This window comes from Eriocheir sinensis, unplaced genomic scaffold, assembly GCF_024679095.1.
Source record: "Eriocheir sinensis breed Jianghai 21 unplaced genomic scaffold, ASM2467909v1 Scaffold7, whole genome shotgun sequence".
NCBI lineage: Eukaryota > Metazoa > Arthropoda > Malacostraca > Decapoda > Varunidae > Eriocheir > Eriocheir sinensis.
In genome coordinates this window covers 1,485,926-1,511,090 of record NW_026112053.1, presented here as the reverse complement: position 1 = coordinate 1,511,090, position 25,165 = coordinate 1,485,926, and the positions used below count along the sequence as shown (strand labels likewise).

Here is a 25,165-nt window from a genome sequence, read left to right as displayed (position 1 = left end):
AGCATTTTTGGTCGATTCCTGATGAACGCGGCCAAATATAGTGAAGACATAGATATTGTCACCAACCGCGAAAAGTTTTTGAAGCTGGTCCGAAGTCCTTACTTTAAACGTGTTGTACCCCTCAATGATGGTCATGTAGTTGTAGTTCGCCATAAGAAATATTCACAGGTGAATCATCCAAACTACATTGGCTACTACATCCTAGAGCTGTCCAAGCTGCGACTATATGATTTATTTTACAGTATCATGAAGGCTCATTACGGGAATCGGGCGAAACTAGTGTATTGTGACACTGATTCCTTAATAACAGAAATTGAAACTCCTGATCTATTAACAGAGTACTCGCAGGAACCCTTTAAAAGCTACAAAGACACAAGTAACTTTAGCTCCTCACATTCCTTGTACAACACAGACAACAAAGGCAAGCTCGGATTTCTCAAGTCTGAAGTGAGGGAAAGAACCATCTCAGAATTTGTAGCTGTAAGACCAAAGTGCTACTCCATCCTCTTGGCAGACGATGACCGGTTGAGTTCAGCTAAGAGCGTTCCAAAGTTCATAAAGAAGAAAATTGCTCATCAGCGATACAAAGACGTCCTATTCCAGAAGCAAACATTTACCTTTGGCTATCAGGGATTCACAGTGCGCAATGGACGAATGACTACAGTAAAATATCCCAAGAGAGGGATATCTGTAGTTGAGGACAAAAGATACTACATTAGCACCTTGGAGTCACGGTCTTACTGTCATCCCGATAATTCTACAGGGGTAGAGGAGGAGGAGGAAGAGAAGGAGGCTGTAATCATAATTTGACCAAATTCCAATAAACATTGAGTTTGTTTGACTTGTTTATATGCCCTTTATCACAAAATGGATGAAAAAAAAAACAATAATTGTCTTAAAATTTATTCGATTTGTGGAAACATGTAGATAAAACGCTTTTATGTTTCGATCTGGCTCATATATATATAAAAAAAAAAAAATGACTCGCGAAATGTGCGCGGTGGCGGTAGCAGCGGGCGCTGCGGCGACATCGTGCGACGACAGGATGCAACAGGATGCGACAGGATTGCGTGGGCTCGGGACGGGGCGGGGCGGGGGCGGGGCGTGTTATACAAACCACGATAAAGAAACTAGAAAATTATTTATGCTGAGAATAGCTTCATGGAATGTAATACACTTCAATATGAAAAAATCAATAAAGTCAATACTTACTTTTTATGAACAAGTGTTAAATGTTTGATGTCATACGGGCATTATAAACTTGCTGTAAGCGAATCTCATCACGTGTTCATCATTCCTCGAATATTCGGTCTTGGAAAACTCCATACATATTTTTTCAAGAGTTTCTCTTACACCCAAGTGTTAAACATTGTAGGCAAAGTACATGGCATAAGCCCCGCACACATCGCTTCGCGTGCTTTGAAGTCGAAATACATATTTATATATACTGAGCCCAGGGTAAGCAATGTATTTAAAATAATCAGAGTATAATTTGGGGTCGAGAGCATAACTATCTAAGAATACTATCATGTCCGGTTCATAGTAGAGACAAATCCAGTATCTCATTTCTCTTTTAGAATAACTTGGTAGCGTGAGAAATAAGAAGATAATGATACAATACACCTAGCAAAAACTTAAGTAATTTAGCGAGTCTTACGTTCAATGGCGATTTTTTATTTTATTTTCGGACTTTCATTAGAGAGTAAATTCATATTCCAGCCTGGTCATTAACCTAATGTCTTTAACCTTTTCCGTGATTATAATCTTGTGGTCATTCGAGCCCACGATCTTATCTTAACCCTTCAAGTACCCCCTCTCCCGTCACCGCCCCCTCCCTGCTGGGCACCCCCACTCCCGTCACCCTCCCGCTTCCGTACGCTAGCCCGAGAGGGGGTGGGGTGAGTGGTAGGGGGATTGAGGGGTGTGTGTGTGAAAAGGTTAAAGAGATGGGGGAGGGGGGGGTGGGGGGGGTCCAGATACCCTTTCTTCCGTAACCCCCCCGCTGACCCCCCAACCCCCCCTTCCGACCTCCCCCCCCCCCCCTTCCCCGCTGAGACAACCCCCACTTCCGTACATTTGTTACTTCTAACGCTGGTACGAACAAAATTAGTGAGGCTAGCCAGCATTCAGGCTGCTATAGTCCATCGACTTAACTTGAGCCCTGTGGCTTGGGCCGGGGAAACCTCCATTGTTTACAGTTCTAGCGATGACCAGCGCATGGCGATCTGTCTTACTGTTAGTCTGAACATTATTTATTTATGGAATATATATTCATAATACGACTGCATGATGAAACAGTACAGTCTGTTCATGCGTGTGGCGAGGACGTTGAGATCTCAGAAAGTTTCACGTATCTTGGTAGCGTAGTTCATAAAAACGGTGAGTCTGGCCAGGAAGTCTTACGGCGGATTGGTCTGGCCCACGGTGTTATGGACTCGCTTAACACGAGTATATGGCGTTGTCGATATCTGTGCAGAAGGACAAAGATCCGGATCTTCAAGTCCCTTGTGCTCCCTGTCTTACTCAACGGTTGTGAGACATGGACACTTAATAGGGACTTGGAGAGGCGGATTGCTGCCTTTGGTAATAAATGTCTACGCAGAATCATGGGATATCGCTGGAATGACTTTGTGTCAAACCGGCAACTACTCCGTGAGACTGATTCGACATATATTACCTCCATAGTCCGCCAACGCCAACTCCGGCTATACGGGCACCGCGGCACGTTTTTGGAAGCTGATCCTGCTCATCGGGTTGTCTCTGTAAGAGACAATCCTGAAAGGAGGAGGCGAAGGGGACGCCCACGGAGTTCGTGAGTTGAGCAAGTCGATAGATCCTGCCGAGAGGTACTCGGGTTGGGAAGGGGGCCTGCATGGAGACTCGCCCGGAGGGACCCTCGGACTTGGCGTCGTAGGGTGGGCGAGGCGACGCGCCCCGCGGCGTATGCCCCCATTGATTGATTAATGATGTTATGAAAGACTTGGGGTCAGAGGGAAAGAAAACATCGCGTCCAAGGGCTCAAGTTAAAAATGATAGACAATAGATGTGCAATAGCCTTTTTATCATAATAATACAATAACATAAGAAAAGTTAGCATATAATAAGATATGCAGTAATATGAATCATAATAAAATTAATATTGCTGCATATCATTAAAATCCAATGTGAACAAATAGTACGTATTATTATAGTGATAAGTAGGTTATTTTTTGGTTACCTGCCGAGGGCCGCATTAAACTTCTTTGAGGGCCGCATGCGGCCCTCAAACAGTGGGTTGAGCACCCCTGATTTAGACCATTAGTGTATGATTATTCAGTATGTTTGATCCTCTTCCATCGTTTATTCAAACTGCCTGTGACTGGTGGTTCAGTCACTGGTGCGGTGCAGTGCAATGATGTGAGTACATGACTGTTATGCTGCATAGTGCTGGTGCAAGCGTGTGCTCATTACCCTGCACAGGGGAGTAGAGCTCACTCTAAAATGGACTTCATTAATTAATTTTGTTCAATCCATTTATATAATCCATGTTTTAATGCTATTTGTATATAGCTGATCACTTTACAACCATTTTTTAACAAAGTAACCGAGTCCTGTAGTGAAGGACGCCTGTAACATATTACGACCTTCATGAATGTACACACCTGTCTTGGGGGTGATGCACCTTGCTGCCACCTTCAAGGCACAGACCTTCATGAATGTACACACCTGTCTTGGGGGTGATGCACCTTGCTGCCACCTTCAAGGCACAGACCTTCATGAATGTACACACCTGTCTTGGGAGTGATGCACCTTGCTGCGACCTTCAAGGCACAGACCTTCGTGCTTCCTATGGTTGGAGTAGGTAGGAAGACACCTACCGAACGGGCGCAAGCCACTCCCGGTGAGGTATATATGGGGAGTGAGGAGGGTGCTGAAGCCCTCCAAAGACCCTTCCCACTACCTCACTAACCGTTTCCCTATGGTCTCATGAACACCAGTGAGTAGTTCAGCATACTCTCTAAAGCCAGATCCTCTTCTATCTACACCACACTACATACACACAACACACACACCTTTTCCCAAAATTAAAAATTAAAAATGGCGTTGAACGACAGTGCCTCGGAGTCCCCGCCTGGAGGGGGGGACCACACATTCCCCCAGGGAGGACTCCCCTTCTGGCTGTCGACCTGAGAGGTGTCTTGATAACTCCTTGAGCCTTTTTTTTTATCAATTTCTGCAACATTCGCGGCCCTCGTTCTAATTTTCATTCTGTGGAACACCATATCTCCTCCTCTAAACCTCACCTTCTCTTCCTCACCGAAACACAGGTTTCTGAGGCTACTGACAGCAATCTCTACTGTGTTCCCTCCTACTATCTCTATCCTAAATTTCAGTTCAGAGCTAGATGTTGCGTCTACGGGCGCAACGACATCACTTGTTCTCGTGCCCACGACCTTGAGTCTTCTGAATTTTCCACCATCTGGCTACGACTTCACTGTCTATTACTAAATACAGCTGTGCTCTTTATCTCTCACCTAACTCTACTGACTATGTAAAATTCTTTGACTATATTAACTCTAAAGTGGAACACATTTTGACCCACTCTCCCTTCACTGAAATCTCCATCTTGGGAGATTTCAATGTTCACTACCAGCTTTGGCTTTCATCGTCTTTCACTGACCAGCCTGGTGAACAAGCCTACAACTTTGCTCTCTTCAACGATGTAGAGCAGTTGGTTCAGCACCCTACACGTATTCCCGACCGTCTTGGAGACCGGCCCAACATACGAGACCTCTTCCTAACTTCTAACCCTTGTGCTTACTCTGTCAAACTGTTCTCTCCGTTGGGCTCCTACGATCACAATCCTATTTATGTATCCTGTCCTTTCGCTCCTGTACATCCTCTGGACCCACCGAAGAGGCGATGTGTTGTAACCCGCAATCCCGGGTCACACAGGGTAGACGACACATTGTTTGTATTAGTGACAGTTGACTTAAAATTCTAGTACTTTAGGAGTATTTAAAGGAGTTCGTAAATGGGGTGATGAAACGGTGTCGCCTTTCTTATATGTATTTTATTCTACCTTAATACTACTTAATATTACAGAGGGTAAAAATATTGTTTAAACCAGCGACTGGCTTACTAGACTCAATGAGTCTTCAGGTTTTCTTTCACTATTGGTTACTGACGTTAACACTGGTATAATATTGAGTAAAAACTCACACAATAAAGTATCATAGAAATATAATCCTAAGTAAAACTAAGATAATAGAACACAATAGATATGTTAGATACGCTTTTCCTCTATGGTACCACATCACTCCATACTCACAGTAGCAACGATGAATGTTCTACCCATGTTGTCTAGGGAAGGACAACTGAGTGTCCAGCAACGAACAGAGTGCTGGTTGATCTGAGGTCAAACCAGAATAAATGCTTCTTATATAGGCAGACATACATACAGACATCGCGAGGGTAATACGTCAGGCGTGTGAGTCATACATCAAACTCACACCGAGCTCATACAATAATCTACCTAACCGACATGCTTAATTCACGCGGTGACGCAGCTTTGTTTTCATAACATTTTGTTCCGCGGTTGATCGTGTTTTGGCTTAGAGAGATAAGCGGGTGCGTTAATGGGCAATTACAATTGTGTATAGGTTGGTAAATGAACAGTGCGTGTGGGGACAATCATGTCTTGGAGTCCGTGTTGTGTTTTAGCGGTCGATACCGCTGTTGTCATCGGAAAATATTGCCGGTGAAGATGATGATGACACGAGTGGTGTCGCAGCCCTCGGGGCACCACATACCCCCCCCGTTAAAATCACGCCACGTCCTCGTGGCACAAAGCGTTCCGCCCGGCGGACGACCATGGAGGGCCAAGACGGGGATGGCGGGACCGTGGGGGAGGAGTCCCGCGAGAGACGGGACCTGAAGAGACAGAAGAAGGCCACCCCACCGGCGATGAAGACGACGCCGAGGAGGAGCAGCCACCCCCACCAAGGGAGGAAGGGGTCGAAGGCGGGGACCGGAGAGACGGATTCCTGGAGCGCGTGAAGTGCTGGAGGGAGGTCCAGCAGGGGGCCAGAGACGACCGGGCGTCGGCGGCGGGGTGGGTAAGGGTCCAAGGGGAGTCCTGGCCAGGAGCGATGAGACCACGTCACGTCCGATGTGGAAGGGGGCGCGATGAACCGTCAGCGGGGCGTCACCGTCCATAGTAGCAGAGGCAGGGAGGCTGAAGGCGTCGGAGTGGGCACTACAGCCCATACCGAGGCTGAGAGACCCGTCCGTTGATGGTCTGCCTGTATTTGGAGACCGGGCTGTCCGGGCAGACCATGGTGACCACCTGGGAGTATCGGTAGCGAAGACCCAGCCCGCAGGAGACGGGATGAAGACCGGGGAAGACTCTGAGGAGAGACTTAGAACACAGCGAGAGGGCGTCTGGGTGATCGAGAAGAGAGCGATCTCGCAGCGCTGGACAGAAGTCGAGTAGACAGGGCGACAGGGGACATACATAGAGCAGGTGGTGTTTAGTACAGCGGTCCAAGGAGTCTAAGAGTATATAGTGAGTGCGGTCTTCAGAAACCGCAATGTAAGTGGAAAGCGTGTCGGTGTGCAGAAAATTTGGCGTGCCATCAAGATGACAAGGCAACGCGTCCATTTTAAACACATCGAACACGTCAGAGGATCCCCTTTCATGGGGATTTGTAAGTAGAAGTGAAGGGTTCCTGAGGAAAGCGTACCTTTAGAAATAACCCTAGAGACATCTCTATACAATGCTAAATATTCATGTGCTGCAGGAAAAGTAAGCCTGGGTAATGGAGTGACGCATTGCTGAGCACACGAAATAGTACATCATTTGGAAGGAGGAGAGGGGAAACCTGCGTTTGGGACAGCTGCTGAAGGCCAAGCTTGAGATTCAGAGTATCATGATTTAGGTCACGAAGTGCCAACTGAATGAGAAGGATAGTCTCCAAAATACGCATTTCCCTTCAATTTGCAAGGTTTTTAGTGAGAACTGACGGATAATAGCTGAGGCCAAAGCCGAGGCGGACTCTAGACGGGAGATGGCAGAATGAATATGACGGAGGTCCCGAACTGTGGCGTTGAGGACTTCCTGATGGAGGTTAAGTTGACGTCTCTCTTCTGTGGACAGAGTGTAGAGCTGGGAGAGCTTCCCGTGTATCACATCTATTTGGGCCTGAGTGGCCGTACCGAAAAGGAGGTTTGCTACCGAGCCAAGGAAATCCACGGCCCCTCGCTTCTGGCGAGTCCGAAATGGGCTTCCATCTCTACCACTCATAGCCGACAGAAAGCTGTTAAGATCTTTGAATAACTTCTCAAACTCAATGTGAAAAGAGTCTAGAGTGCGCCTGAGCAGACCAACAGTAGGGAACGATTGATTCATATGTTCAATCGACCATGAAACTTCCGCTGTTAGATTTGCCACGTTGATGAGAGGACGTTGGATGTCGTCCGTCTTGATGACGACGGGGACAATATAGTACCGTCCTGTCAACAGCATCTTAAAGACTGGGGAGAAGACGAGGCCGGGACGAATGGGTTGCTCCCGGGAGGGATCAAGGGAAGACAAGGAGGAACACCCAGGATCTGTAATTATAGGGGCATCAGTTCGTTGGTCGTTGGCGATAGTCAAGAGGTCGGTCCATCACATTGGGGAGATGCGGGGGTACCGTATTGGATCGTAATGAGCGACTGACACAGGGCTCTGAAGGAGCTGAGGGAACCAATGAGGGGACCTCTGAAGCATCTGAGGAGACAGGAGCCGGTGAGGAGAGCTCGGAAGGAGCTGGAAAGGACAATGGCAGCGGCTCCTCGGGGGAATAAGTCATGGGGAGTGGGTCCACTTCTACTACTTGATCAGGGAGAGGGTATGCACGCCTGACATTAGGAGAGTCATGGAAGCCAAGAGAGTCCTCGTGAACGACCTGAACATTATTTGTGTGAACTGTCTTGATCTTACCACCTCTAACATGACGCAGTCGTAAGACTACAGGGCTTATTTTTCTAGCACCCTAAAGGTCCATTGAACAAGGGCTGGAGCTTCTTTGGTTCGCCCTTTGTACATACATGCCTTAAGTAGACCCGATCTCCTACTACCACCTGTTTGGGTTTGGATTTCCTAAACATTCTTTCTGACTCCTGCCATCCTATATCTATATTGGTCTGACATAGTTTATAGGTCCGCTGCGCGACACTAGAAGTAAATGCTTTATAGCTGTCAACATCATAACAAGGTTGGAGTTTATTCTCAAGCACTTCAAAAGGAACATTTGGGTCCTGAGAAAAGCAAGAAAATGGTGAATCTTTCAGAACACGATGGTAGGCAGTGTTGTAGGCGTGTGTTGCAATCGGAAGCATTTGGTCCCAGATACCGCGATTGTCCTCGCACAAAGTTCTCAAGATATTTATTAAGGTGCCATTAGGCCTTTCTATCACACCGTTTGCAGACGGGTGATAAGGAGTTGTCCTTAGATGATCAATCTGTAACAACTGAGTCAACTCTCGTAAGAGAGTGTTGACGAACTCCTTTCCTTGATCCGTGACTAGAATCGGCGGGATGCTGTGTACACAGACTACGTTCTTGTAGAACGCAGCTGCCACTTCCTTGGCTGCCTTCGTACGAAGGGGGGTTGCTACCAAGAAGCGTGACAGGACGTCTATCACTGTCAGTACATACCTATAGCCTTCGTCTGAAACAGACAAAGGTCCGACAATATCCATATGGACTCTGTCAAACGGTTGGCCAACCTCTGGATACCTCATAAGTGGAGCTGGCGGGGATCCCCTCTTCTTAAACCGACAACAGACAGGACAAGATCTGACATATTGCTCCACGTCCGCCTTCATTCCCGGCCAGTACGCAAACTTGCGACAGCGTGCCAACGTAACCTTAGTGCCTCCATGCCCTGCAGGTAGCATGGAATGCGCCAAAGCTAACGCGTTAGGAATGTAGCTTGGTGGAACGATAACCAGTCTTTTCTGCTTGTTGTATTCATCGCAAACATCGCGGTAGAGAATGCCGTTCTCTACACACACTTCACTAAGAGGCAGTTTTTTGAAGTGCCTCTTAGCTGCATTTAACGTTACATTGCTCCTCTCTGCAACCTTTGTCTCATCTTTCTCATCTTTCTCATCTTTCTCATCTCTCTCATGTACGTTACCACCGGTGGTCTGTTCAAAAGCATGCTTCAATTCTCTCAGTTCAGGATCGCGATCCTGGTGCTCCATGAGTCCAGCAAGACTCCAATGGAGAAACTTATCCTGTTTGTCATGTCCCTCCGGAGAGGCGACAGACATGTCCTGTCCACCCGTAAGGGTGACAGACATAATTCGAGCATCCAATTCGCCTTCTATCACGTCGCTCTCCTGATTCCTAATCCTTGACAAAAAATCTGCTACCATGTTGCTGGAGCCTGGGAGATAATCAATACTAAAGTCAAATTCTCCTAGAAGTGTCTGCCAGCGTGCAATCCTGCTGCTAGGTACTGTGCTTTTTAACAGCCAAGTCAGTGGTCTATGGTCCGACAGGATGTGTATCCTATAACCCAAGATAAGGGGTCGGTTAGTACTGAGGCCATAGATGACTGCTAAAGCTTCTCTCTCTACCGCTGAGTAGTTACGTTCTGCTCCATTCAGGGTTCTACTAAAATATGCTATGGGACGTAAACTACCATTTTCATCCTTTGTTGCAACACACCACCTATTGCCTTATCTGACGCATCTGTGGTGAGATTGAAGGGCTTCGGAAATCCGGAAAGGCTAAAACAATGTCAGTCGTTAGACTGTTCTTTAGTGTGCTAAATGCATGCAATGCCTCTTCATTCCACTCCAGATGTGTCTTATCATTCTTGGTTACTTTCCTCCCTTTGAGTAAATTATTAAGTGGGGATGCTATCTTGGCAAAGTCTTTAATGAATTTCCTATAAAAGTTAACCAATCCCAGGAAACCTTGAAGTTCTTTGACTGTTTTCGGAGGAGTGAGTTGTTGCACCGCCTGTACCTTTGAGGGCTGAGGCTTCAAGCCAGAAGCACTAACAATGTGACCCAGATAATCTACTTGCTCTTTGAAAAAGGAACACTTATCTAGTCTTAAGGACAGGTGAGCCTTCTGCAGTCTGTCCAAGACGGCATGGAGGTTCTTTAGGTGATGGTCCATGTCTTTCCCTTGTACTATCAAATCATCAAGGTATACAGTACATGTACAATTCTTCCTGTCAGACCTATGAGAACTTGATTCATGATCCGTTGATAGGCTGCAGGTGCTGTTTTTAATCCAAAGGGGACTGTAGTGAATTCATAGAGGCCATAAGGTGTCGTGAAGGCTGTCAAGTGTTTAGATTCCTCTGCCAATGGGACTTGGTGGTAGCCCTGGCGCAAATCAAGGGAGGTGAATACTTTACTTTCCCCTAACTGTTGCAAAATGAGGTTAATGTTAGGGAGTGGATGTTTGTCATCAATCAATTCATCGTTCAGAGCGCGGAAGTCGAGACAAAGTCTGACTCCACCATCCTTTTTAGCAACAGGGACTAGAGGTGCGCTGTAGGGTGACGCACTAGGGCGTATAATACCCTGGGCCTCAAGGTCCTTGAGCTGAATCTCTATTTCTTTATGATATTTTACTGGTATTGGGTATGGCTTTTTATATATAGGCTTGTCATTTTTTAGCCTTAAAGTGTGAACATAATAGGGGTAATAGTGAGTGGCTCGTTTTTAGAGCAAACACATCAGGATACTTGCAGGTTAAGCCCTTCAGACAGCAATTTTCCCGTTGTGAGGGTAAAATAGCTCGTCTATCAGCTTATCGAGTACCATCTGCTTACTTGACTGGGTGACAGGCGGCTTTGTAGCTGTTTTTGTGACAGCCGCTACACATTCATTATCGATGATTGATAGTATTCTGAGTGACAAGAATAAATGTGTCCCATCACTTCACCTGTTGGCATCTCAATAGTTTCTTCAGTTGAGTTAGCATAGGGAATGATGAATTTACCTTTGGTTTGTTTGACGTTAGAGTTAAGGTTACTAACCCGGGAAATAAAAATGAAGAAGGGATATCATTGGACCTTGGGAGAAATAAGGCTTGCTGGGCTCTGCCAATCTCTGCCTCCAGAGTGACATACCCTGCCGTGCCTGGGAGCAAGGACGCCACGTTAATAGCGTATGCTTTCACTGGTACTTCCTCCATCTCGTCTAAAGTAGGTTTATGATCTTCTGGGTACGGGCTCATATCGTCCGCAGCCAGGGAATGTACTTCCACTGGGTAGGCGCCCACCATTACACTAAACTGCCCAGGTGTGTCCAGCGGTGCAGCTACCACATTTTGTCTCCACATAAATTCTAGGCCCAACAAAACTGCTGTTGGTAACACTATACCTTGTGATATTACTACAAAGTTTTCTATAATTTCTCCGTGCCCAAAGTCTACTACTACTTCGGCTAGTCCTTTATTAGGGATTGGAGTCCGATCTACCCCTTGTATGGAGAGAGGTTCTGTAACTATCATCTTCCCGCCTACCTTCCTAAATAAATCTTCTTCTATTAGGGACGCTCCTGCTCCTGTGTCTAGCATTGCGTAAACCATCTCCTTTGGTGCATTAGCGCCTACGCACAATCTCAACGTGAGGGCGTTGGTAGGGCCGTGGACTGCCGCAGCTACTCTGGGGTCGTGTTTTTTTTGTTCTTCTCGGGGTCAGGGGTGTCCCAGGAGCTACGGGGTGCGGGACCGGCCGTGTACTACGGGCGCCAGGCAGCGCCAGGCGCGTCACGCTGACGCCTGTTTCGAGTGGGCTGGTACTGAGGGTACCGAGCCAGTTGGTGGGTTGTAGGCACCCCCATACTGCCTTCCATATGTGCAATCGCGAGCCATGTGTCCTACATACCCACAAGCATAACATGTAGGTGGCTTGGGCGCGTTCCCATATGGGCGTGTAGGTGGCGCGGCGTGCCGTCCTCCCCTTTGGGGTATCGGATAACGTGACTGGCCTGGAGGGCGTGGAGGACGGGCTTGTGAGACATGTTTGGGTCCGGATGCCTGGGTGGAACAGACGTTCAGCACTTTTATTTCTTTGGCGATATCGGCATCGGATAGCTTCGACTCTGGATAAGCTTTAATATACTCATACCCTTTCTTTAATACCTTCTGTGGGTCCCCCTTTTCTTCCTCCGTTAGGATGAGTAAGAGGGCCGGAGGGAAAGCCTCTCTGAGCCGTAAAGCGGTTATCTCAGTTAGGAAACTGGCATTGTCAGGCTTGAGAGCGATCAACTCGTCTCTCAATGTCTCCAGGCGGATGAGGAAGGTGCGGATGTTTTCTCCTGTCCGCCGTTTTGCCTCTCCCAATTCGTTCTGGAGGACCGAAAAGGTCCTTACTGTGGGAAACACACGTAGGAAGTCTTCCTTTACTTTTTCCCAATCCTGTCCACATCTAGTGATCAGTGGCGTCACCAGGGAAAAAAATTTGGGGGGGCTTTAGCCCCTAGGTAATGATGGGCGTCGGGCGAGCGCAGCGAGCCCAACCAGCATAGGCTACACACACCAATTACTGACACACACACACACACACACACACACACACACAGTACAGACATACAGGCATAGGCTACACACACACACACACACACACACACACACACACACACACATAGTACAGACATACAGACATAGGCTACACGCACCTTACTGACACACACACACACACACACACACACACACACACACACACACACACATAGTACAGACATACAGACATAGGCTACACGCACCTTACTGACACACACACACACACACACACACACACACACACACACACACACACACACAGTACACACAAACAGACAGAGGCAACACCCACCAAACTGACACACACACACACACACACACACACACACACACACACACACACACACAGTACAGACATACAGACATAGGCTACACGCACCTTACTGACACACCCTCCCTCGAATGACATTTGTCCCACGAGAACACAATGAAACTTTCATTGTGTTCTCGTGGGACAAATAATAAGGTTCTTTAAGTGAATAATACACCATGACATAGGGTGGAAATATATCAATAACGATTTAACAAACTCTTTAAGTTTCAATTCACTAGATACACTCACCAGTGACCAGCGAAGCAAAACAAAGGCACTAGCGGAAGGACTAGTCTGTCAATACTGTCTGCCACTGTGGCGGCGTGGCCTGTGTGGGACCGTGGGACGTGTATTGTACTTGTACGCGTCAGCTGGACATCACCTGATCCTCTCTCTCTCTCTCTCTCTCATTTTATGCGACTTTTATGTAGTCACTGTAGATTTTTCAAGATTTTAATTTTAACTTTTTTCAAGCTTTCAAGAATAGGGTAAATATTTCAAGATCTTGAAAATTTTTTCAAGCGCTGGTAGCACTGGTGACTGGGTTCCGAAGTTCTTAGGGGGCCAAAACATACTCTCAGAGCGTTTGGGGGGGGCCATGGCCCCGTGGCACTGGCCCCCCCCCCCTGGATCCGCCCCTGCCTACAGAATACTGAAAACTTATTCGCTTAACCTAGGATCGAGCTGACAGTGGCATGTCATTGCAAGCCTGCTTGTTTTTTAGCCATATTACAGACAGCGGCAGTTTTTCTCTTGTAGGCCTATTACCTAACGTTAGAAACAAAAAGTTAAATACGTCTTTTACCTTAAAGTTCGAGATGACTGTCCATCTATCCGGGAGACTATCCCCTTCCTGTGATAAACACGTCAACACTGAAGCGAAGCATGGACTCGACTGACGACTGCATGCCATAAAAGAAAACGAGTCTTACTAATAAAAAATGAGAGGTAACTATTTTGTTTATTTAATGCTCTGATGCAGGGATGGTTCAGCAGAGGTACCGATGATTCTATAGAATAATGAATAAAATAGAATATCTGTATAATAGAGCATACAAATATGGAGATCTGTCAGGAAACATATTTCAATATCTAAGTGAAACCAATTTTTTTTAAACCCGAAAATAAGGTTATGCTTTGACATGTAAAGTGGCCCAAGTGGGCTAAAACTAGAGAAATATTAATTTTTGAGGGTAGAAGTATTTTTGGGGGGGCTGAGTCCTTGGTTTGGGGGGGCTTAGCCCCCATAGCCCCCCCCTGGTGACGCCACTGCTAGTGATACAACCGAGGAGATGATCGCGCGCTGCTCCCAGGGCATATTGTTTGGCTAACTCAATCTTTCCGGTAGTGTCCCAATTTGCCTGTGTCCGGCTTTCAATATCCTCTATCCATTTCTTTGCTAGCTTATGGCATGGGAGGTTTGGTGCTTTGCTACTTTTTTCTTCTCCACCACAAAAATATAAGAGTCCCTGCACTCTACTAAAATCATTCAAGGTATGACGGCTAAGTAGCGTGACAAGATCATCATGGGCAAGGGTGATCGATTTTCCATCTCCTTTTTTGGGGGGAGGGTTCTTGCCTTCGTCTGGCATTTTTAACTCTAAAGTCTTATTCCCGTAATTCCAAGAATAACTGTCTTCTCCCTCGCTTTCGGATGTGGACATACACCAGTACAATACCAATATAAACCAATATAAATCGCAAGTTTCACCACAAGTTTCACCACATGTTTCACCACAAGTTTCACCACATGTTTCACCACATGTTTCACCACCCCACACCTGACACCAATGTTGTAACCCGCAATCCCGGGTCACACAGGGTAGACGACACACTGTTTGTATTAGTGACACTTGACTTAAAATTCTAGTACTTTAGGAGTATTTAAAGGAGTTCGTAAATGGGGTGATGAAACGGTGTCGCCTTTCTTATATGTATTTTATTCTACCTTAATACTACTTAATATTACAGATGTTAAAAATATTGTTTAAACCAGCGACTGGCTTACTAGACTCAATGAGTCTTCAGGTTTTCTTTCACTATTGGTTACTGACGTTAACACTGGTATAATATTGAGTAAAAACTCACACAATAAAGTATCATAGAAATATAATCCTAAGTAAAACTAAGATAATAGAACACAATAGATATGTTAGATACGCTTTTCCTCTATGGTACCACATCACTCCATACTCACAGTAGCAACGATGAATGTTCTACCCATGTTGTCTAGGGAAGGACAACTGAGTGTCCAGCAACGAACAGAGTGCTGGTTGATCTGAGGTCAAACCAGAATAAATGCTTCTTATATAGGCAGACATACATACAGACATCGCGAGGGTAATACGTCAGGCGAGTGAGTCATACATCAAACTCACACCGAGCTCATACAATAATCTACCTAACCGACATGCTTAATTCACGCGGTGACGCAGCTTTGTTTTCATAACATTTTGTTCCGCGGTTGATCGTGTTTTGGCTTAGAGAGATAAGCGGGTGCGTTAATGGGCAATTACAATTGTGTATAGGTTGGTAAATGAACAGTGCGTGTGGGGACAATCATGTCTTGGAGTCCGTGTTGTGTTTTAGCGGTCGATACCGCTGTTGTCATCGGAAAATATTGCCGGTGAAGATGATGATGACACGAGTGGTGTCGCAGCCCTCGGGGCACCACAGATGCTTCTGGTGGGACGACCCGAGGATGTACTTTTCCGATTTCCCGTGGAATGATTATTGCTACCAGGAGAGAGACCCCTCTGCGTGTGCCTAGCGCATCACAGAGGTGATTGTCTCTGGAATGGAGGCATACATTCCACGTTCTTTTCCTACTCCTCATGCTCAAGCCCATCCCTATACTGTCCAAACTCCTTATGCAAGAGTTAACCAGCATCTTCACTCTTTCATCCCTCACGCTGGTAAACTCTGGAACAATCTTCCTTCATCTGTATTTCCTCCTGCCTACGAATTGAACTCTTTCAAGAGGAGGGTATAAGGACACCTCTCCTTCCGAAATTAACCTTTCTTTTTGGACATTCCTATGTACTCTATTATTGGGGGGGGGGGGGGGGGGGTATATGAACCTTGCTGCCACGTAAAAGGAACAGACCATTAATTTAAACACCTTTATTGGGGGTGATTCACCTTGCTGCGACCTAAAAGGCACATGTTTGGCGGTGCAGGAAATGTTATCTTGTCTGCTGGTGCTCATAAGTACTGGAAATTTTCATATTATGTTAGATAGAAACAATAGAAGATGCATCCCCTAAATGTGAATGGTAAGGAAGTGGGATTAAAAAAAATTATAGACACTGATTTGTTTTAATGAATAACATGAACATTATCCTGCTCAAAAAATCAACTTTTTAATATCTTACTATTAATTATAAAAAAAATAGGCATATCATAGGAATGGCAAGCTTTCCTAGTATGTAAATGGTACTACATCCTCCTTGACAGCAAAACGGTACTACATCCTCCTTGACAGCTAAATGGTACTACATCATCCTTGATAACAAAATGGTACTATATCCTCCTTGACAGCTAAATGGTAATATATCTTCCTTGACAGCAAAATGGTAATATATCCTCCTTGACAGCTAAATGGTAATATATCTTCCTTGACAACTGAATGGTAATATATCCTCCTTGACAGTTAAATGGTAGTATATCCTCCTTGACAGCTAAATGGTAATATATCTTCCTTGACAACTGAATGGTAATATATCCTCCTTGACAGTTAAATGGTAGTATATCATCCTTGACAGCTAAATGGTAGTATATCATCCTTGACAGCTAAATGGTAGTATATCATCCTTGACAGCTAAATGGTAATATATCTTCCTTGACAGCTAAATGGTTATAATATCCTCCTTGACAACTAATAGTCATGTATCGGATATCCGCATCCGCATCCACGGAACATCTGCATAATTTTTCACATCCGCATCCGCATTTTTGATAAATGAAACATCCGCATCTGCATTCGCATTTGTGATGAAATAAACATCCGCATCCGCATCCGCACCACACATAGAGGATGTTGCGGATATATTTTATTCATTACAGAGTCACAGACTTAGATATCACAATGCAGGCTACACAGCACAGAGCTTGCACAGTTGAAGAAAATGAATTAATGCATGTTAATTTTCTACTAAAATTACACTTTCTATTAATTTCCTTTCAAATTTACAAAATCTAATGTGTCAATACGCAGAATCATGGGATATCGCTGGAATGACTGTGTCAAACCGGCGACTACTCCGTAAGACTAATTCGACATATATTACCTGCATAGTCCGTCAACGCCAACTCCGGCTATACGGGCACGTGGCACGTTTTCCGGAAGCTGATCCTGCTCATCGGGTTGTCTCTGTAAGAGACAATCCTGAGTGGAGGAGGCCAAGGGGACGCCCACGGAGTTCGTGGGTGGAGCAAGTCGATAAATCCTGACGGGAGGTACTCGGGTTGGGAAGGGGGCCTGCATTGAGACTCGCCCGGAGGGACCTTCGGGCTTGGGCGTCGTAGGGTGGGCGAGGCAACGACCCCCCTCCCCCCCGACGTATGCCCCCATTGATTGATTGATTGATAATGTGTCAAGAATTTTGCGGAAGGGCAGAAGGAAAGATATAATTTTGCATAGTAACTATGTATTATATATGTATCATGTAAATTTGTAAAATTATGTTCTGAACTGTGTAACTGTATGTACCATATGTAATATTGCGTAGGTATGAAGGGAAGCAGCCTGGCCGGCAGAGAGAGAGAGAGAGAGAGAGAGAGAGAGAGAGAGAGAGAGAGAGAGAGAGAGAGAGAGTTCCGCGCGTGACCCCGGAGAGAGAGCTCGCACCGCTCCTGCTGCCCCCCGGGGAAGGGCAAGTCAGGTTAAGACCGGCAGCGTTTCGAGGCGCCCTGGGTGTAGTGGACCACGACCCCCTCCCCGCTCATCTCTTCGATCTCCATCTGCATGTCGGACCCTTGTGCAGTGGCGTCGCGAGAGGGGGGAGGGGGGCTGGGGGGACATATGTCCCCGGCGCAACGCTTCGGGGGCGCGAAAGGGAAGAAGATCAAAGTGGGGTCCCACAAGGTTCGGTATTAGGTCCACTTTTGTTTATTATTTATATCAATGACTTAGATACAGGAATTAGTAGTGATCTTAGTAAATGTGCAGATGATACCAAGATCGGTAGAGTAATTGAGTCGGATCGGGACGCTAGTATTCTCCAAGGTGAACTCAACAGATTGTATGACTGGGCGGATAAATGGCAGATGGAGTTCAATGTAGGGAAGTGCAGTATTCTGAGTGTAGGTAGGAACAACCCCTCACATAACTATTGCTTAAATGACACTCTCATTAGCAGGTCTGGGTGCGAGAGGGATTTAGGGGTTTTAGTGAGCTCTGATCTCCGTCCAAGGGCACAATGCATTCAAGCTAGAAATCGAGCTAATATGGTACTGGGATTTATTTCAAGGAGGGTAAGCAACAGAACCCCCGAAGTCTTCCTCAAACTATATTTAGCATTAGTTAGACCTCATCTTGACTATGTGGTTCAGTTCTGGTCACCTTACTATAGAATGGATATCAAAATGTTAGAATCGGTGCAGAGGAGGATGACTAAGATGATTCAGGGGTTGAGAAACTTGTCATACGAGGAAAGACTCAAACAGTTAAACTTGCATTCTCTAGAAAGGCGAAGGGTGCGTGGAGACATGATCGAGGTTTATAAATGGATGAAGGGCTTTAATAAGGGATACATTCATAAGGTTTTGTTGGTAAGAGAACCGGGTAGGACACGAAGTAATGGGTTTAAACTGGATAAATTCAGATTCATCAGGGACATAGGCAAAAATTGGTTTACTAACAGGGTGGTGGATGAGTGGAATAGGCTTAGCAGTCATGTGGTGAGTGCCAATACAATTGTCACATTCAAAAATAGACTAGATAAATTCATGGACAGCGATATTAGGTGGGGTTAGATACATGGGAGCTTAGGGTCAAAGGAGCTGCCTCGTACAGGCCTACCGGCCTCTTGTAGACTCCTGCGTTCTTATGTTCTTAACCAGATTATTGTTCCGCATCCTGGTAACACACAACTCGTCATAAAGCATTAGAATTACAAAATGCAGTATTGTGTAACAAAAGCAGCTAGCATCTTGCAAGAGGTGAGTGGCTAGTGTGCAGGCCTTGCATTCACGGCGCCGTGGACAACGTCGGTCCGAATCCCCACGCTACCACCTGCATTTTTCAGTCACCGCCGAGTAGCCTAAGAATACCCACGTGCTCTCCAAAAGACCACCCATCAACCCGGACTCTAGAAGATACCGTCCAAGTACACACTGACAACACTGATTATGTTGTGTATATACTGTAACCTTCCGGATAGAGTCGTAATCAAAACACTTCTTACATAAATTGCAGGTCATGGGGAAATTAGCAATTATAAGCTACAATAAAGTGAAGACCTACATACGAGCGACAACATTTCGCTGTTGAGCAGGGAGAGGGGAAACGTGGAGCGGCTGCTGTGTGCCGAGAGGATGGGGGAACTATTGGGTAGGGGTCCAGGGGAGGTGGCGTGGAAGACGACAGGTAAGGGGAGAGGGCTAGGAGTGGATGGGCAACGGTGGGGAAGGTTCGGAAGGGAATGGTTGGGTAGGAGAGGGGTAGGGAGCCAGAGGCCAGGACTGATTGAAAGGATAAGAGGGTGAGAGGGCAGGACACGAGCGAAGGGAATAGCGAAGCAGGAGAGAATAAAAAAAAAAGAACCTAGATTAGCCTGTTTTCAAGGGAAAAAAAGACATGGCGCCAAAGTCTCAGCCCAAAAGCCAAGATCTAGTTAAAAAAGCCAAGGAGTGGCAACGCTGGTACGAACAAAATCAGTGAGTCTAGCCACCATTCAGGCTCCACCGAATAACTTGAGCCCTGTTGCTTGGGCCGGGGAAACCTCCATTGTTTACAGATTTAGCGATGACCAGCGCTCGGCGATCTGTCTCACTATTAGTCTGTACGTTATCTATTTATGGAATATATATTCATAATACGACTGCATGATGAAACAGTACAGTATGTTCATGTGTGTGGCGAGGACGTTGAGATCTCGGAAAGTTTCACGTATCTTGGTAACGTAGTTCATAACAACGGTGAGTCTGGCCAGGAAGTCTTACGGCGGATTGGTCTGGCCCACGGTGTTATGGACTCGCTTAACACGAGTATATGGTGTTGTCGATACCCGTGCAGAAGGACAAAGATCTTCAAGTCCCTTGTGCTCCCTGTCTTACTCTTCGGTTGTGAGACATGGACATTAAATGGGGACTTGGAGAGGCGGATTGATGCCTTTGGTAATAAATGTCTACACAGAATCATGGGCTATCGCTGGAATGACTTTGTGTCCAACCGGCGACAAATCTGTGAGACTGATTCGACATATATTACCTGCATAGTCCGTCATCGCCAACCCCGGCTATACGGGCACGTGGCACGTTTCCCGGAAGCTGATCCTGCTCATCGGGTTGTCTCTGTAAATGACAATCCTGAATGGAGGAGGCCAAGGGGACGCCCATGGAGTTCGTGGATTGAGCAAGTCGATATATCCTGCCGGGAGGTACTCGGGTTGGGAAGGGGGCCTGCATGGAGACTCGCCCGGAGGGACTCCCGGGCTTGGCGTCGTAGGGTGGGCGAGGCGACGCGCCCCCCGGCGTATGCCCCCATTTATTGATTGATGATGTTATGAAAGGCTTGGGGTCAGAGGGAAAGAAAACATCGCGTCCAAGGGCTCAAGTTAAAATTGATAGACTATAGATTTGCAATAGCCTTTTTATCATAATAATACAATAACATAAGAATCATAATATAATTAATATTGCTGCATATCATTAAAATTAAATGTGAACAAATAGTACGTATTATGATAGTGATAAGTAGGTTATTTTTTGGTTACTTGCCGAGGGCCGCATCAAACAGTGGGTTGAGCACCCCTGATTTAGACCATTAGTGTGTGATTATTCAGTATGTTGGATCCTCTTCTATCGTTTATTCAAACTGCCTGTGACTGGTGGTTCAGTCACTGGTGCAGTGCGGTGCAATGATGTGAGTATATGACTGTTATGCTGCATAGTGCTGGTGCAAGCATGTGGTCACTACCCTGCACAGGGGAGTAGAGCTCACTCTAAAATGGACTTCATTAATTAATTTTGTTCAATCCATTAATATAATCCATGTTTTATGCTATTTGTATATGACTGATCACTTTACAACCATTTTTTAACAAAGTAACCGAGTCCTGTAGTGAAGGACGCCTGTAACATATTACGACCTTCATGAATGTACACACCTGTCTTAGGGGTGATGCACCTTGCTGCCACCTTCAAGGCACAGACCTTCATGAATGTACACACCTGTCTTAGGGGTGATGCACCTTGCTGCCACCTTCAAGGCACAGACCTTCATGAATGTACACACCTGTCTTAGGGGTGATGCACCTTGCTACCACCTTCAAGGCACAGACCTTCATGAATGTACACACCTGTCTTGGGGGTGATGCACCTTGCTACCACCTTCAAGGCACAGACCTTCATGAATGTACACACCTGTCTTAGGGGTGATGCACCTTGCTACCACCTTCAAGGCACAGACCTTCATGAATGTACACACCTGTCTTAGGGGTGATGCACCTTGCTACCACCTTCAAGGCACAGACCTTCATGAATGTACACACCTGTCTTGGGGTGATGCACCTTGCTACCACCTTCAAGGCACAGACCTTCATGAATGTACACACCTGTCTTGGGGTGATGCACCTTGCTACCACCTTCAAGGCACAGACCTTCATGAATGTACACACCTGTCTTAGGGGTGATGCACCTTGCTACCACCTTCAAGGCACAGACCTTCATGAATGTACACACCTGTCTTGGGGGTGATGCACCTTGCTGCCACCTTCAAGGCACAGACCTTCATGAATGTACACACCTGTCTTGGGGGTGATGCACCTTGCTACCACCTTCAAGGCACAGACCTTCATGAATGTACACACCTGTCTTGGGGGTGATGCACCTTGCTGCCACCTTCAAGGCACAGACCTTCGTGTTTCCTATGGTTGGAGTAGGTAGGAAGACACCTACCGAACGGGCGCAGGCCACTCCCGGTGAGGTATATATGGGGAGTGAGGAGGGTGCTGAAGCCCTCCAAAGACCCTTCCCATTACCTCACTTACCGTTTCCCTATGGTCTCATGAACACCAGAGAGTAGTTCAGCATGCTCTCTAAAGCCAGATCCTCTTCTATCCACACCACACTATAGTCTATTCATCTGGGCAAGGCCACTCACGGTAGCTTAGTCCCAGTGACTCCACTTCCCCCTTCTGGCTGGGTAGCTCCGAGTTGGATGATGTAACCTACTTGTCGTGTTAAATAGTCAACATAAAATGGTAAGTAGTAATAATAAAATGTTAAGTAGTCAACATAAAATACATATCCAACATAAACTGCTAAATTATGTTCAAGCACTGCCCAAGGTGATTTAATTACAGTTTACATGATGGAGGAAAGAAAAATCTTGAACATGATATGTATTTTATGATATGTATTTTATGTTGACTACTTTACATTTTAATATCACTACTTACCATTTTATGTTGACTACTTAACATAAGTAGGTTACATCATCCGACTCGGAGCTACCCACCCAAAAGGGGGAAGTGGAGTCGCTACCGTGAGTGGCCTTGCCCAAATGAATAGACTATACATACACACAACACACACAACTTTTCCCAAAATTAAAAATTAAAAATGGCTTTCAACGACAGTGCCTCGGAGTCCCCGCCTGGGGGGGGGGGGCACAAATTCCCCCAGGGAGGACTCCCCTTCCGGCTGTCGACCTGAGAGGTGTCTTGATAACTCTTCGAGCCATTTTTTTTATCAATTTTTGTAACATTCGCGGTCTTCGTTCTAATTTTCATTCTGTGAAACACCATATCTCCCCCTCTAAACCTCACCTTCTCTTCCTCACCGAAACACAGGTTTCTGAGGCCACTGACAGCAATCTCTACTCTGTTCCCTCCTGCTATCTCTATCCTAAATTTCAGTACAAAGCTAGATGTTGCGTCTACGTGCGCAACGACATCATTTGTTCTCGTGCCCACGACCTTGCGTCTTCTTAATTTTCCACCATTTGGCTAAGACTTCATTGTCTATTACTAAATACATCTGTGCTGTTTATCTCTCACCTAACTCTACTGACTATGTAAAATTCTTTGACTATAGGAACTCTAAAGTGGAGCACATCTTGACCCAATCTCCCTTCGCTGAAATCTCCATCTTGGGAGATTTTAATGTACACACACTCAAAAAACTATCGCTACAGTGGGGTCCGACGAATTTCACACTGAGCAACCCGGTAATCTCGGCAGGGTTGGTAAGAGTGCGATCACCCCCACCACCTCAGCTCTGCTGGGGGGAGCAGGACCGGACCCCAGTAAGGGAGGGATAGAGAGGAAGGGAAACACCGAGATACCACATATGACCATAATATTAACGGAGTGATTTGAGTGCCACTTGTTTAAACTTTATATTCACAAATTATTAGACAATAATGCTCATATGATATACGTAACAGCGGTGGGTAGAAGTATTCTCCCATGTCAAAGACAAAAACAACCATCATCGTATGTCAGACATAGTTCAGTTCATAATGTGCCATCCTGGAACTAATGCTTCCACTGAACGTGTCTTTTCTTTAATGAACAAGTTGTGGGCATCTGAAAAAATAACTTAACTTCATTGCAACGCTAAAAGCATTGCTGGTAAGAAAGATAAAAGTTTAAACAGGTTGTTTCAATCCACTCCTGGGCTACCCTTCTCTCTTGTGCTGCCTCATTGCCTAATAAAAAGTAGGAAATTTGCGCGCTTTTTAAGTTAACGAATAAGGAAATTGCCATTGGCGTTTTGAATTGCCGAAATTAGCCGTCTCTGGAGAAGAGTAACCTATTAAATAGCTTGCATGCAGGAGTTAATTTGTCTAACATGTTGGTATAATGACTCGCTGAGAATTATTAGAAAATTAATCTTATTGGGTGCATTCCATGATTGTTTCGAGACAAGCGAATACCGTGACTCGGGTAGTGCATGCTATACTAGTAAAACCAATGCCAACGTTATCTTAACATTTGGATGATAGGTCAAGTTTATTATCCACTATAAATCTATCATAAGGGTTAGCTAAGTTTTACGTAACCTCCTAGGCTCAGTGGAGCCGTATGTGGCGATCAGTCAGTGGGATTCACTCTGATATCCGAATCCTGAGTGACTCATCACCGCAAGGTGTTAATCATATTGTATCCTAAATGAATTAAATTTTAACCCTTCACTTGTGTGTGAGGTGTTAAAGCATAATTTCATCACCCCAATCACTACAATATTATAGCTACATAAAACACAGATCAATTCACTTCGACTAAGACTCCACCTGTGTGTTTCATGAAGCGTTACTGTGCCAGCTCAAATTCTACTGCTTCATTTACGAGTCCCGCTCTCTTGGTTCTGGCAAGTGAACCCACACCCAACACACGCAGTGATACCAACATGGGTAGCCTGTTCTCAATGGCTTCGTCCTTGGTGTCAGTGTGTATCGTGCTGAATGTGTAACGATAGTTTTTTGAGTGTGTGTACTCCACCAGCTTTGGCTTTCATCGTCTTTCACTGACCAGCCTGGTGAACAAGCCTACAATTTTGCTCTCCTCAGCGATCTAGAGCGGTTGGTTCAGCACCCTACACGTATTCCTGACCGTCTTTGAGACCGGCCCAACATACTACTGTCCATATCAGACCCTATGACATACCGTTTTTCACAAATATCTTTCAAACGAAGACTCGGATCAGCATGGGACTTTGGCACAGATTGTTTCACACACTCCGCTAATTTTTGACGCTATTGTGCAATGCCAGATGCGGTTAATTATGGCGTTTACTTCTGACTGTTATGGCAAAACCTGCGTGAGCCACTTACACATTCGAACAGGTGAGGCGTGACGTATTTGTGACGTGTATCCACGACCTACCTCCACCCCTGGCTTCCCCTACTCCCATCCCTCCCTTTCCCTCCCTCCTCCTTCTCCCCAGCACTCTTTCCCCCCGCCCTCTTTCACCCCCATACCTCCCCCCCCTTCTCTCTCTCTCTCTCTCTCTCTCTCTCTCTCTCTCTCTCTCTCTCTCTCTCTCAGTGTACATGCGATGTGAAGCGTTGCACACACATGACTTGTCTACAATGGCGGATAACTCGAAAGTATATGCTAAGT

The 25,165-nt window shown here is 45.9% G+C and overlaps 1 protein-coding gene across 1 annotated transcript in view; it reads left to right on the top strand.

Annotated features, from left to right (window-relative positions):
- LOC126993961 (omega-amidase NIT2-like) overlaps nucleotides 1-25,165 on the top strand; it is a 63,248-nt gene that overhangs the window by 11,221 nt on the left and 26,862 nt on the right. The gene's annotated exons all lie outside the window — the stretch shown is intronic.